This window comes from Dermacentor variabilis, chromosome 8 (genome assembly GCF_050947875.1).
Source record: "Dermacentor variabilis isolate Ectoservices chromosome 8, ASM5094787v1, whole genome shotgun sequence".
NCBI lineage: Eukaryota > Metazoa > Arthropoda > Arachnida > Ixodida > Ixodidae > Dermacentor > Dermacentor variabilis.
Window position 1 is genome coordinate 21,123,968 of NC_134575.1, and position 13,265 is coordinate 21,137,232.

The following is a 13,265-nucleotide window of genomic DNA, read 5'->3' on the forward strand; positions in this document are numbered from 1 at the left end:
GAGTATTTTGTTCCAATGTGTTATCTAAACCGTGCTCTCCCACCTGTTGTTGTGGCCACGTGAGACTGCAAAAAGTAAAAAAGCATGAAACGAGCGCCTATCGAATGCCGTACCGCACTTACCACGCCACAGACTGAAGAAGCCTTGGGAATATTTTCCACTTCTTCGGTAGATTCACGCTAACGTGTGATCCCACATTCAAACCACTGTGATTCAAAATATGTACGATAAACTCGTTGCCGTCCAGTGACAGTTGTGCAGTGTTCCTGCTTCTCACAGCAGACTATAGATTTTTGGCAAATGAAATAGTCACGCTGAAGGATGCGAAGGAGCCGCTACTGTGGATAATTAAGGGAAGAACCGCCCTTACTGCGACAATGAAATGTGTGTGCTCGAGGGTCGCAGGGACGTCATGGTTGCCGGATGCGGCGCAAGAATGGACAAGCCTCGAAGGAGAACGAAATAAAATAAAAGAAGAAGAGCAGAATCAAATCTTACGACTGGCTTATTTCCTCCCGGCGTGCTATTCCTAGAAAAGGCCTACTGGACTTATCAGCCGAGAGGCAATAAGCCAGTCCTACCATTTCATTCCACTCATTCAAAACTCGTAACACGCGCAGTAGTAACACCGCGTTTCAATAATTCCCTGACGAAGTCATGTGACCACCAAGTGGAAGCCAGTTTGAGTGATCAGGCCAAGCGCTTGGAAGATTATGTACCCGATTCGTATGCTCATCTTTGTCGCGGAGGGCTTAAGCAGGAAGTGTAAAAACGCATCGAATGGAAGTAGTGCCACTGCTAGCGCAAAGAAAGTTACTGTGATACCATACATTCATTGCATTTCACATAATCTCAGAACCATACCGACAAAGTCGGGGGTGGACGTGGTTTTCTCTGCCCCTGAGCGTCTATAGAAGCTATGCAAACAGGTTATACAGAGATTAATAGAAGGCACGCATGTTCTGCTCAACATCGCAAACAATTTGTAACCTAGCCTCATAACGTTGTCTATGCCATTGCACTTTCGTGCGCAATAGCGTATGTTGGTCACATCGGCAGATGCATCAATGAGAAATTAAAAGAACATCGATATAACGTCACTAGGGTAGTATCGGGTCATTTGGGTATTCATTGCCGAGATTGCACCTGCAAACCCATGCATGAAAGTACTTCCATTCTGTATAGGGCTCATAGCGGGACGACAAGGGAGATTGTGGAGGCCTACAAAATTGCAAAATTAGAGGAAATGTGCGTGAGCAAGCCTTCAGTGTCGCTGTCTGAAAAGGAGATTCGATTCCTCGGTTTATCTTTGTAACCATTGCAGTATATGTTTTCAGCATGCCTTGCGCACGTGTATGGTTCATGGACATGCACCACTGAATAGAATGTTCTTTATTGCGGTCACATTTGTTTCCGCTCGTACGGTATATGTTTAGCAATGCGTGCTAAAATAAAATCCACAGTTGAAAGTTGAAGCGCTGCCTGTGTATATCTGTTTCTTTCTGCGTCTCCGTTAAGTCGTGCTTATACACTCCATCAGCGAGACCAGCGAGTCTATATTTGTTGGGACACCTGCTATTGCATGACTTGAATACTGGAATGACATGCACTGTTGTCCAGTCGTCGGCAAAGCATGCCAATTCCAAAGACTGCTGAAATATAAATCCTAATAAACTAGCTGACATTTGGCACGTTAGCTTGAGTAGCTTATTGCCGATACCGCCAGGAGTCGGGCTGCGATTGTGCGGCAGTGTCTAGATGGCGCGTGCTACACCATATTCACTTATAAAATTGATTGGCATTGCTAAAGTATTGTTCGGTCAACACTATCGGGTAATTCGGGTAGCGGAGCCTCATTCGTAAATACTTGCGCAAAACGTTTGTTAACGATCTCGCTTGTAGATTCACTGGACAGCCCATCACCATTTTCATCCTTCAGTGCAGGTATCTTAAATTCAGGCTTGTGATTTATGTACTGCCAAAACTTTCTTCGTTTGTTTTACGGCAAGTTGACAAAGTTTAGTTAAAATACTGATATTCGGCCGCTGCAATTGACGCCTCAACCTCATTCGAAGCCTCTTTACAGTTTCCCAGTCGCGTTCTGAGTTTGTCTGCTTGGCCCTGCGGTATACCCTTTTCTTTCAATTGAGACAGTTTTTACTTCTCTCGTGAACCAAGCAGCATCGTCGCTTGCTTTAGTTGTTAACCTCGGTATGCAGACACGCTCAGTTTCTCTTAGTTGGTCAAGAAACATCGGCCAGTTTTCGTCAACTGTGCGGGTGAGGTAGGAACCTTCATACACCAGGCCAAATTCCTGTAACATTCGATTCCTTTTAGCGCAGTTGGCTCTAGAGTAATTCAAGATTCTTTTGCAGCAGTTGATTCATCAGAAATCGGAGCTGGGAGGACACTACGCACTACTTTATGGTCACTTAGTTCCTCTAGCAAGTGAGTTTCAGAATTATCAAGAAGGTTTGTCAGCAACAGGTCCAATGTATCATTTCCTCGTGTCGCATTTTTCACAAGCTGATTGAGGTGATACATACTCAATATATGTAGAAATCGGGAACACTGGGATCGATCTCCGGAGGCAGTGACAGATCGTTCCGCTCAGTTAATCCCGGAGTGGTTAAACTGACTGCCCAAGATGATGATGCATACTGGACATGTTTATTTCGTGTCCTTTAACTATTTCGTCAAGCGACTGTTGTAAATAATAAATAAAATCAGAAGAGCTTCTCGGAGTCGCATCATCACCAATATCAGATCCAGTGGAGTGTCAAGTGAAACCAAGGATGGCTGATAGTCACTTCTAATGGCAACCATCACACAACCTCTTCCACCCTCGTTCCTATCTTTACGAAATTTCGCGAAGCGGTTGAGCTGCAATAACTCGCTGTTTTCAACGTCTGCCGAAAGCCATGTTTCAGTTCCAATGAAGATATCTGCAGATCATTGGGATTACTACATCAGTTTTTGAGAGAATGCCGCTGAAGTTGGCGAGGCTAATAGATAGCTGTCTACCGTTTTTACAGCGAAGCTGTATACCTCTACTGTCCAAGGAAATTTTCGTGCCATAAGCGGAAAACTCCCCCTACGCGGGCCGATCTCCGAGATAGGAAAATGCCGGGCCAACCCGCGGCGCTGGTGAAACAGTTGTTAAGCACTCCCCATACGTGGGCCGATCCCGAAGATAGTGCGATGCCGGGCCGAGCGCGGTGGAGGTGCAGTTCGCCATTAAGGGGCCCGCAAATACACAACTTTGCTGGTAACCCTTCTTCACAGAGTGGAAGGGCACCGAGATTTTTTTTACTTCTATCAGTGCACTGAATTTTATGTCACTGATCATGACGCTCTCCCTGTGCAACTATCTCTTTCACCCTTTTTGAAAGCGTATCATATGTGTAGGTCTTGCGGTGAAGCTCTAGTTTACGCGGTTACTTTCGCCAAGTCTCCAAGTGTTTTACGCCCTAGCTGAATTTTTGGTGAAAATCTTCGTTTAGCCATACTTTTGGTAGCACGTCCCTTTGTTTGGATGCATTCCTTAAAAATTACACTTTATTTTAAAATTGAGAAATTTAAAAATAAAAGGACGCCAGAAGTCGATCGGTGAGGGCCAATGCGATGGGCACCTTCGATGTCTATAACTTGCAATTTCAAATTCAAGTAAGTAGTTATAACATCTTGAACTCTTATCACACTCTTACACACCAAGGCATTCACGCTTCCCAAAAGCTTGTCTCATCGCGCTTCGTCTGGCCAGGCATGAACACGAACATCAGGAACTGGATTCGCATATGCCCGCCTTGTCAGCGCACGAGAGTTCAGCAGTACCCTATTCCCTCAACAAAGACTTTCTTACAACTCGACAAACGTTTCTCCGTTATGCATGTCGACATCGTCGGCCCGCTAGCCTCATGGCAAAGCTATCCGTATCCTCTGACATGTGGCCACCGCTTTACCCGCTGACTCTAGGCAACACCTATTTCCGACATGACTGCAGCGAGTGTCACCGAAGCTTTTGTTGCCATCTGGGTAGCCTGTTTTGGCTTCCCAGTGTAAATTGTCCCTGATAGGGGTCACCAATTCGAATCGTCCCTTTTCGCTGACTTCTTTCTACTTCTCGGAACAGCAGGCTTGCGGTGTGTCTCCTACCATTCTCTAACAAATCTCGTCGAGAGATTTCATCGCCATCTCAAAGCAGCACTCACAGCGCACGGCTGCCCTTACAAGTGGGCTGAGAGACTTCCGCTCGCGCTCCTGGAAATTCGATCTATCTTTAAAGAGGACCTTTCCTGCGCTACGGAGAGTTTGTCTACGGCACCTTGCTTCGCCTGTCAACCGAATTGGTTGAAGAAAACAACGTTGACTCCTGCCTATCAGCAGGTGAGTATGGCGACCAGCTTCGCGATGCCTTCCGCAACCTCCGTCCGCAGTCCACTTGTTTGAACAAACCTCGTGTAGTCTACATTCACCTTGGACTTACAGCCAGCCACACATGCTTTTTTGCGGTATGGCCCTGCGGGCGGCTCTCTTCGCCTCTATACCTCGAACGATTCCCTGTTCTAGAGCGTTTCCCTTCCAACAATTTCGTCGTCAATGTAAGCGGGACCCGAGATATGATTGCGCTTCCGCGACCTAAGCCAGCATTCAGCGCAGCACCCGCTCTTACTTATCTCACTGTGCCTTTCTAGGAAACCGTAGAAAGTTGGATACCTCGTGGAGGTTTTCTGACGACTAACAGATCTTCAATGTTGAGGTCAGAGATGTGCGGCTGCAGGTACCCGCAAAATTCTGACTGCCAGTAATCACACTAGGAAGCGAGAGTCTTATGATGGTACACGCTCTTGTGGGTCCTCGTGGTGAAACACAACGATAGCATTCGGGTTTTAGACGTTCTCACTGATGATGCCAGTCTTGGGAACCAGGTAACATGTTTCAGTCGTTCCAATAAAACATTAATTTCTGGGAACCTGCTAGCCCGACTAGACGCGCTCAAAAGCGCTATGTGTCTGTTGTATCGATGTCATTGAAGTACAAAATATTTCACTGAGTTTGTATTTAGAGTAGGTTGGTGGTGGAGTGGTGGATTTGTTGTGTGATACGCAGTGCTGACTAACGACCACCTCCTCTGCTATAGAGGACTCCCATATACGAACCAATACGGGATAGTATTAGTAATCCACAAGGCCAGAGCGAACCAAATTGACAAATTTTTCAGCTCTAATGAGAGGGTAGCAGTGGTCGTAATAAAATTAAACAAGAGGCATAGAATAAGGACCGTACGAACCTAAGCTCGAACCTCCAGTCACTATGATCATGAAACAACAGTTTTATAAAGATGTTGAATTAGCCATGAGAAAAGTGCAAACTCAGTATACTGTACTCCTGGGGGACTTCAATGCAATCGTGGCGGAAACAAGGCTGGTGAACAAGCAATTGTAAAGTACGGCATCGGTTCTAGGAACACAAGAGGAGAGACATTGGCAGAATTCGCGGAAAGCAATAAGATGCGGATAATGAACCCTTTCTTAATGAAGCGCAGCAACAGAAGGTGGACCTCCAAAAGCCCTAATGGCTAAACAAGAAACAACATAGATTTCATACTTTCTTCCGATCCCAGCATAGTGCATGAAGTAGATATGTTGGGTAGGGTAAAGTACAGTGATCATAGGTTAGTGAGGTCTAGGATTCCCTTCTATATGAAAAGAGAAAGAGCAGAATTGGTCGAGAAGACACAGGCCAACCTAGATGCCGTAAGGGTAAAAGCAAACTAATTCACGCTGGAACTTGCAAAGAAATATGAAGTCTTAGAACTAAGAGATTATGGTGTCGTAGTGGTGATGAAAGATGTCGTTACTAGGCTGGCTTGAGAAGCAGCAATTCAAGTGGGAGGTATGGCACCAAGGCCACCAGTACGTAGGCTCTTCCAAGTAACAAAGGGCCTAATGAAGAAACGACAAAGAATGGAAGTGTCCAACGCAACAGATCATATAGAAGTCGCAGAATTCTTAAAAGTGATCAACAAACAGAAAATTAGGGGTATTCAAAATTATAACGAGAGAATTGCTGTAGAAGCAGTGAAAAATGGGCGCAGCATGAAATCAGTGAGAAGAAAACATGGCTTAGGACAAGCCAAGATGCATGCATGGAAATATAAGTGGGGTAATATAATCAACAATTTCGAAGATATAGAAAACGCAGCGGAAGGATTCTATGCGGATTTGTACAGCTCCCAGAGGAGCCACAATATCTGCATTCGCAGTAGTAATGAGAATGTTACAGAGGCTCCTTACATATCCAGCAATGGAGCTATAAGGGCCTCGCCAGGCATATGACAAGGAAAGTGGTAGGAGAACATGGAATAACCGTCGACTTACTCTATTATGCAGGAGACATCGCGCTTAGAAAGCTTGCGGCCCGTTATACCAAATGTCTCATGACTTCAAGAGTCCAAGAGAACGGGAAGAATGCCAACATTATACTGTTCTACAAAAAGGGAGAAGTAAATGAATTGAAAAACTGTAGGCCCATTATCTTACTTCCAGTATTGTAAAAATATTCAACAATATAATTTCCATTAGAATAACGGCAACACTTGACTTCAGTAAGCCAAGAAAACAGGCTGACTTACAGACTGGATACTCTACAATGGATCACCTACATGTCATCCATCAGGTAATCGAGAAAGCCCCAGAATGCGTACCGCAGATTTCTCAGTAGAGATACCAGCAATAGCCGAGGCATTACGTAATCAAGAAGCGAGCAGGCTACGTAAATACTTTCAAAAATATCTAAGAACATTCCAAAGCTCACTTGTTTTCCACAAGTAGAACAATACGCATAAAGTAAGGGGTCAGGCAAGGAGACATATTCTCGGCAGCGCTTTTCACGGCATGCTTGGAAGTAGTCGAGCTATCAAACTGGGAATGCTTTGGAGTGAGTATCAACGGCGAATATCTCAGCAACCTCCAGTTTGCAGATGACATTGTCCTGTTCAGCAACGCTGGAGACGAGTTACAACAAATGAGAGAGTCGAAGGGTTGGTTGAAGATTATTATGCAGAAGACAAAGATAATGACAATAAGCCAGGCAAGGGAAGGTGCGTTGCGGATCGTAAGTAAGGCTCTAGAGTCTCTGAAGGAATATGTTTACCTAGGTCAATTACTCACAGGCAACACTGATCATGAGAAGCAAATTCACAGAAGGGTGAAAATGAGATGGAGCGCAATGGCAGAGATTGTCAGCTCCTGACTAGGAGCTTACAATTATCATAGAAAGGAAGGTGTACAACCTGCGCATTTTACCGGTGCTATCATACGAGGCAGAAACTTGGAGAATGTCAAAGAAGCTTGATGACATGCTAAGGACCGCGAAAGGAGAGATGAAGCGAATATTGTTATGCGTAACGTTAGCAGACAGGAAGAGAGCAGTGTGGATCAGAGTGCAAATGGGTACAGCCTATTTTTATTGAGATTAAGAGAAAGAAATGGAGCTCTGCGGCCCATGTAATGTGTAGGTTAGATAACCGGTGGACCATTAGGGTAACAGAATGGGTCCCAAGTGAAAGGAAGCGCCGTGGAGGGCGGCAGAAGGCTAGGTGGAGCGATGATATTGGAATCGGAAATGATATTGGAGTTGGAATCAATTGGCGCAGGACAGGAGTAAATAAAGATTGCATGGGGTGGCGTACGTATCGCAGTGGACATAAAATAGTCTGCTGCTGGTGATCATGATGATGAAATTTCGACTTCAAAGGTCTAACTACAATAGTTGAAATATGGGCATTTTTAGCTATATAGGAGGATTGAACTTTCTCATGTGGAGTTCAATGTATTAGGGATGGTTTCCTAGCATCTTCGCTTAACTAACCAAAGCGTCTTGTTTGTTTAACGCAAAATTAAGGGGCAAATTATTTGTGATGTCTATGCAAATGCCAAAGTTCGTCAGGTAATTGGAGTTTTTTCCAATAAATTACCCACAGAAGCACCCCCTAACCTGATAAATGAGTTTGAATAACGGCGCGGGATTATTCCTACTACTCTGGGAGAACTATAAATGCTCGTAATGTCAATTTTAGCCAAATGAATAGACCCTTAGGGCATGTCTGTATGGAAGAATGAATGCATGTTGTTAAAATACAGCATTTCTAAGATATTTCTCTAGCAAGTGTTCGAAAATTTTCTACAAAATAGGCTTATCCCCAGTGCCCCGAAAGATTGCGTCTTACGCAGAGTTGCCCCTTGTTTTTAAATGAGGGAGAGCAGAAACGTAAAGTGTGCTCTCAAAATAAGAATATGACTACGTTTTATGTATTGCGACTAAATACAGAAGGTTGCCTTCATTACTTAGGTTCTTGTGTCCTACGAAGTCTCAAAGGCGTCGCCGGAATAAACAAAGTGCCTTGTCTGCATTTCGTTAATATTAGGCCTAGGGTCCGGATAATGTGTGAGCGAAGGTCAAAGCGCGTAGATGAGTCACTTCTTTCGCAGTAAGTTGTGGGTACAAGTGCTCGGACACTTGGCGAATGTGATTTACGAATGGCGCAAGATGCAGCCTGCGACTCTGGTAAATCTATAAATGCTGCGGAGGTGAAAGTCTATAAAAATGGGTAAATATAAACGGCAAATGCGCTCACAAGTGGATGCTGTGCTCACAATTTAGAGCCTTTAGGTAAATTTCGTATTGACAAGCTGGAAAGGTTTTTACGCTCACAAGGTTTCAACAGGGCGAGTTACGCGAGTAGCGTTCTAAACTACCTGGTTAAACTGCAGACATCTCACATTGCTATTTCAAGTGCTCAAAAAGCAAAGTCCGTGGACAATGGCAGTATTCTTTTATTATAGCGCAAGTCTGCAACCGTTTGTTCGAAGATCCCAATTAAAAAGCATACAGGATATCAATTGCCACCTCGTCTAAGCTTTTGAACAATACTGAAGAGCAGCATGTTGTGTCCTCAAGAACTGCGTAAAGAAGAAAACAGAGTCTTCCAGAAAACATATATCTAGCTTTTAGAAGGACCATTGTAGGAAGGACATCTTCAAATATGCCCCTTAATATATTCTGAAGATCAAGAGGCATGTATGCCCACATTTACATTGTATATTAAACAGCGCACACTTCCAGGCGGGACAAAACCGCTCGAGAAGTATAGGCAATGATAGGAATTTAATTCACTCCAACATAAATAATTACATCACAAAGTAAGATAAAAGGTTTTTTTCATCTCTCACAAAGCACAAATTACTTTTTTTTCATTCTAACGTACAGATAAGTAGATCTTGAAAATATTATGGGAGTGTATTCAAAGCACGTAAGAGCAGCATTTTGCAATGTTTCTTTCAAAACTATTTTGCGTCCTGAAGCACCATCACTGACACAGAAACAGCACGTTTTGAAGGCCATAAATATAACTCTCCCGTACATTTTGACGTCATCCTCAGGCCAGAAAGGTATCTATGCCAAACAGATATAACAGTTCAACAAAATCCAAGCAATTGCTCTTTTTCCGCGTGTGCATTGTGTTCGAGCGTGAATAAAACGGCTGCTGCTGCAAGCTAAAATACCTAACCTTTTCCCACCGTTCATTATGAAGAACACTTTGACTTTTTACATAACGATTGCATTTGCTACGTCTCTGTTTTTTCAGCTCGTATTGCAAGTGAGGGATCTGCCGTTTGCTCATGCAGCGCATGAGCATGTAAAACTAGAAGCGAGACCTGACAGGCGTCCACAAAAACCGATGGCCCCTCCACCGACAACTCGAAGGCCGTCTACACGATGTCCGGATGGTGAGTAAAGCTTTTAATGTCTTTTTTTCGAGACCGCATTTCTTCAGCACATGCGCAGGCCAGAAGTAAAACAGTGCAACAAAGCAGGGGAGAAGTACAGAACTGACTCCTTCATTGTACATTCTTGATGAACAGTCATCAGATAAAGCGATGAAACTACGCAAAATTCTCAGCTGGCTGATCCTTAAGGCAGTGAGCCAAATCCGTGGGTTGGCCTATTCTAATATGGGTGCACCATACGCGTAGTGACAAGGATTTTGATGCGACAGGAATTAAATGCGACAGTACAAATAAACTGTAGTATGTATTCAAGAACATTGAGCGTTGAAGCTGAATCGTTGTACTATTCACCTGGTGGTGAGTTACTCTGTATAATTAGCACTTTAGTAGACACATATTTAAGTGATATATCAAGCGTAGTAAAGACCAGCAGAACATTTGTAACTCAAGAGTGGGTAGACGGCTTCAATTGATAAAACTCATAAGCTGTTTGTACGCACAGCATCAGCGGACCATGTGGTCACAATATTTGAGGGATAAATAAAGCAGCCGGAGCAAATTCATATAGGTATGAACGAACGTTCTTAAAATATTACAAGTTGTAATGTAGCCTCACTAATAACTTAAATTATAGTGTTCTGTGTGCTAAAACCACGAACCGAGTGTAAAGCCCGCCGCAGTGGGGGACTTTGGAAATTTGTACCACCTGAGGTTCTTTAACGTGCGCCTAAATGGAAGTACGCGGGTGTTCTTGCATTTCTCCTCCATTGAAATGCGTACACCGTTGCCAGGATTCGATCCCGCCACCTTGTGCTTAGCAGCCCCACACCTAGCTGAGCAAGTAAGCACGGCGGGTAACGTTTCATCCCAATCGGCTAGCTGTAGTTTGAGTGCCTTTTAGTTTCTTCACAGTTTGCACGAAAGCAGTGTATTTAGCACATTTATTTTCTTTACTGCCAACTCCGGCTTAATTAATTTTCATGGAGGGATATTGTCTGGAAAGTAGATACATAGAAACTCGTATACCAAAAGTGTTCAAAGCATTTGCGATTCAGACAGCATTAAGTGCGACAGCAGTAAACGTAAAGTGTTGGAACGCCTGTCGTCCATTTATGGTTTCCCTTATAGTTAAAGTCGAACTAGATAAAATTTCGAAAAATATTGGACCTACAATGAATAGATAGAATATAAAAGAAAGATCAGTACAAAGCACAAATTTTATATAGCTCGGTTGGTGGAATACAGTTTGGGCACGATACATACTGTTGTAATAGGGTTGCTTCAATGGGGACACAAGGCCCAGGCAAAGGAATGTAATAATTTGATCCATGAGATGGAAGTCGATGTGTTAACAGTTTTTTGTCCGTGATGTCATATGTATTTTTTTTCGGGGGGAAAGGGGGTTGGACTAATCGGGTATAATGAGTTAAGCTGTGCACATTGAGTTACGATGATGTAAAAAAAGGCTGCGTACGAGATAATATTGGTTATGATACGATATATGTGCTGATAATCTTAAAGTTTTATGTGCTGTTTAAAAATGGACTGCGGCAGATGGCATATTTCTAACCCTCGAGCTGGATTATCTAGGTACAAGCGAAATCGGAGCATATGTTAAACGAATTAACAAAAATTGGTTAACTTATTTCTTAGCTAGTTACTTTACTGTACCTATTGAAATTTGCGTTCGTAGCGCACTCCTGGTGTCAACTGATGCCATGTAAATCTATCTAATGAAACGAACAACGTGCTAGTCCTAGCGTGCGCTCAAACGTCCTTTCAAGTTACTTACCAGCCCGTTACAGGCTTTGTTGCGAGCCGCTCTTAAAATGCAAGCCCTGCTCACTGCTACTGTCGCAACGTATGGCAGATTGCCTAGAGGCAGCTTCTACGTGCCGAACACACCACTCTTTTTCATCGCCTGATGATATCAAAGCTCGCATTCTGCAGCTGGGTGCACGTCTCAGTGAAAAATTTATCTTTAGGGTCACCATTAACGCATCATATTTCCGTAACATGCTTACTTTACCATAGCCAGCTTGTACTTTTATCATTAGAGTTGTCTCATTCGCAATAACTTTATTAATTGCGAAGTATTTCATTTCTTAGTGGGAACCAGTTTTAGAGCAAGGTCACGATCATGGATTCACTTCTCTCGGAAAAATGTGGGCCTCTCCGGGAGATACTGCATTTAGCGCTAGACCGCTCTAGGTTTGATCTAGGTACTCAGACGTGCGGACGTATTTGACTTCGTCGTTTTGGGACATACTATAGGCGTCATACGGGAAACAATCGCACTCCTAGAAGGAGATAAAGATTGCCCTGATCCTCACCGGGGATTTCAGCGTATAGCTATATTAGGCCTCCAACCATTGGTTCCCCCGTTACACAGATGAAGTGCTGGGCGCCACCCTAACTACGCGATGTGCCGGTATCATCGACGAAGTGTTCAATAAAGTGGTCGAACTAATCACCTGCACTAGATATTGCACATCAGCACGCATAGGCCACCATTGTCTATATTGGCAGCAAATATGGGGCTGGAAAAGAATAAAAAATTGCATTTAGGAGTAGCATACAGGAAATAAAATTTCTACCCACCTATTTGTGCTGTCTACACCTTTCCAAAATGCTTCGAATATCAGAAAGTAATCATCAAGAATTGTTTCTGCCTTCATTGTTTCTGCCTTCCTAACACTTTTTTGATGAATTCACAGGCACAGTTACACATGTTTCTCTTGCAGTTAACAAAGCTCGAAGAGGGTGACCTTCAAGTGCGCCATTGTTTGCAACTGATGAAGCTGATAAACGTTGAGGACGTTTCTTTACAGTGTTGATCTTTTTATTCAAATAAAAAGAGCACCGACAGTTTCTGCAAAGTTGCATTAATGTCCATCTTTTATGGTTGCACCACGTAGATAAAGATGACTGATTCCAAGCAAATTACCCACTCCAGATCCGCATGTGCCTTGCCCAAGCGTCGCAACACAGTCAAAGTGGTGGCAAGCAGGTCCTGGTGTAGATTTCTGGCGCTGCCAGCCAAAATTGAATTGGCTGTGGAACACATTAACGCTTGTTATGGTATTTTTATTGTACTTCAATCCCTTCGCACCTAGTCTACAAATTGCAGTACGCAACTTGTTCTTGCCATTTATGTCAAGCGGGGTCAAAAAGAGAAAAAAATGCGATCGATCGGCGATCTCAACCCTGTCTGGCCCGGATGGCCAGATGGATGACTTCTTAAATATATATATATATATATATATATATATATATATATATATATATATATATATATATATATATATATATATATATATAGAAAGAACAGCAAAGCACAAGGCCAGCCGGATCGCGAGTGCTTAGCACGAGTGTGAGCCGTTCGGGCAGCCAGGTGTTCCTGCTCTGCGTCACCTGCCTTCCCGGTTACGAACAGACGTTACCATCGGAACTGTTCAGTACACCCATTCCAAT

General features: G+C 43.5%; 1 long non-coding RNA gene across 1 annotated transcript; it reads left to right on the top strand.

Moving 5' to 3' along the window:
* Positions 1–9,288: 9,288 nt before the first annotated feature.
* Positions 9,289–12,670, top strand: LOC142590940 (uncharacterized). The gene is made up of 2 exons (XR_012830277.1): positions 9,289–9,791; positions 12,536–12,670. It is a non-coding gene; the product is annotated as an uncharacterized LOC142590940 (long non-coding RNA).
* Positions 12,671–13,265: the final 595 nt, after the last annotated feature.